This window comes from Trifolium pratense, unplaced genomic scaffold, assembly GCF_020283565.1.
Source record: "Trifolium pratense cultivar HEN17-A07 unplaced genomic scaffold, ARS_RC_1.1 scaffold_121, whole genome shotgun sequence".
NCBI classification, from domain to species: domain Eukaryota; kingdom Viridiplantae; phylum Streptophyta; class Magnoliopsida; order Fabales; family Fabaceae; genus Trifolium; species Trifolium pratense.
The window spans coordinates 37501-40000 of record NW_025721022.1 but is presented as its reverse complement, the minus strand read 5'-3'; positions in this window follow the sequence as shown (position 1 = coordinate 40000).

Genomic DNA, 2500 nt, shown 5'->3' with positions numbered 1-2500 from the left:
CCAAAAAATCAAAGTGCTCCGAAATGCACACGGGGGTGTCAAGCAACCTCCATGTACCGTGGCATGACCGTGGCCAAGTAATAAAGATCAAATTCCATGCCTATGCCAAGTTGGACCAAGGCCCCGTCTCGTTTTGCTATAAGCAAGGGCGTGGCAAGGCACGCGGGGGGCCAAAAAATCAAAGTGCTCCGAAATGCACACGGGGGTGTCAAGCAACCTCCATGTACCGTGGCATGACCGTGGCCAAGTAATAAAGATCAAATTCCATGCCTATGCCAAGTTGGACCAAGGCCCCGTCTCGTTTTGCTATAAGCAAGGGCGTGGCAAGGCACGCGGGGGGCCAAAAAATCAAAGTGCTCCGAAATGCACACGGGGGTGTCAAGCAACCTCCATGTACCGTGGCATGACCGTGGCCAAGTAATAAAGATCAAATTCCATGCCTATGCCAAGTTGGACCAAGGCCCCGTCTCGTTTTGCTATAAGCAAGGGCGTGGCAAGGCACGCGGGGGGCCAAAAAATCAAAGTGCTCCAAAATGCACACGGGGGTGTCAAGCAACCTCCATGTACCGTGGCATGACCGTGGCCAAGTAATAAAGATCAAATTCCATGCCTATGCCAAGTTGGACCAAGGCCCCATCTCGTTTTGCTATAAGCAAGGGCGTGGCAAGGCACGCGGGGGGCCAAAAAATCAAAGTGCTCCAAAATGCACACGGGGGTGTCAAGCAACCTCCATGTACCGTGGCATGACCGTGGCCAAGTAATAAAGATCAAATTCCATGCCTATGCCAAGTTGGACCAAGGCCCCGTCTCGTTTTGCTATAAGCAAGGGCGTGGCAAGGCACGCGGGGGGCCAAAAAATCAAAGTGCTCCGAAAATGCACACGGGGGTGTCAAGCAACCTCCATGTACCGTGGCATGACCGTGGCCAAGTAATAAAGATCAAATTCCATGCCTATGCCAAGTTGGACCAAGGCCCCGTCTCGTTTTGCTATAAGCAAGGGCGTGGCAAGGCACGCGGGGGGCCAAAAAATCAAAGTGCTCCGAAATGCACACGGGGGTGTCAAGCAACCTCCATGTACCGTGGCATGACCGTGGCCAAGTAATAAAGATCAAATTCCATGCCTATGCCAAGTTGGACCAAGGCCCCGTCTCGTTTTGCTATAAGCAAGGGCGTGGCAAGGCACGCGGGGGGCCAAAAAATCAAAGTGCTCCGAAATGCACACGGGGGTGTCAAGCAACCTCCATGTACCGTGGCATGACCGTGGCCAAGTAATAAAGATCAAATTCCATGCCTATGCCAAGTTGGACCAAGGCCCCGTCTCGTTTTGCTATAAGCAAGGGCGTGGCAAGGCACGCGGGGGGCCAAAAAATCAAAGTGCTCCGAAAATATTTTTCCACTTTCCAGTCCACTTATACATATTATGTGCAGTGTGCACACAAGACACCTTCCCAAAATTCGACTTATATGAGGCGTTTTACGTCAAATCCGCCTATTTTCGGCGTTTCGGCCGAAAAATCAAAATAAATCGAAACTTCCTCGGAATGCTTAGCGACTTTCCAGTCCACTTATACATATTGTGTGCAGTGTGCACACAAGACACCTTCCCAAAATTCGACTTATATGAGGCGTTTTACGTCAAATCCGCCTATTTTCGGCGTTTCGGCCGAAAAATCAAAATAAATCGAAAATTCCTCGGAATGCTTAGCCACTTTCCAGTCCACTTATACATATTGTGTGGAGTGTGCACACAAGACACCGTCTCAAAATTCGACTTCTAGGCGGCGTTTTACGTCAAATCCGCCTTTTTTTCGAGTTTTCGGCCAAAAAATCAAACTCAATCGAAACTTCGTCGGATCGCTTAGCCACTTTCCAGTCCACTTATACTTATTGTGTGGGGTGTGCACAAAAAAAAAACGAAGTCAAAATTCGACTTCTAGGTTGTTTTTTACGTGGTATCCGCCCTTTGCGAAGTTTCGGCCGAAAAATTCGTAATTAATTCATCCGACATCGGAATATTACGATTCTTTCGTGGTTTTGCTTGTTTTAATGTCCCTAACAACCATAAAAAAATTCAAAAAAAAATTCGTCTTCTAGGTCCACTTTTAAGCACTTTTAAAAACTTATGGATACAGGGAAAAAAGTGCACTTTTTCTACAAAACTGAAAATGGCCTTCCAGTCATATATAGGGGGAGGGTGGGTGTGGGGGTAGGCTCGGCAGGCACGGGGCGCGCCTATGGGCACAGCAGGCAAGCAAAAACTACGTCTTAACGTGTTTTCCCCTGCAATTTCGTTGCTCTTTTCATCATTTCAATCAAATTCATGGACATTCTTGATGGAATTCGATCAAAAAATTGAAATTTGGATGAATTTGTGAGGAAATTGGTGATGATCATGCTGTTCTTGGCTTGGGCAGGCCTTGGCTGGCATTGGGCATGGTAAGCACGTATTTGTGCATAACTCCCACCCTCGTGGGTGGGATTGCCTGGCTTTTGCTTGGCA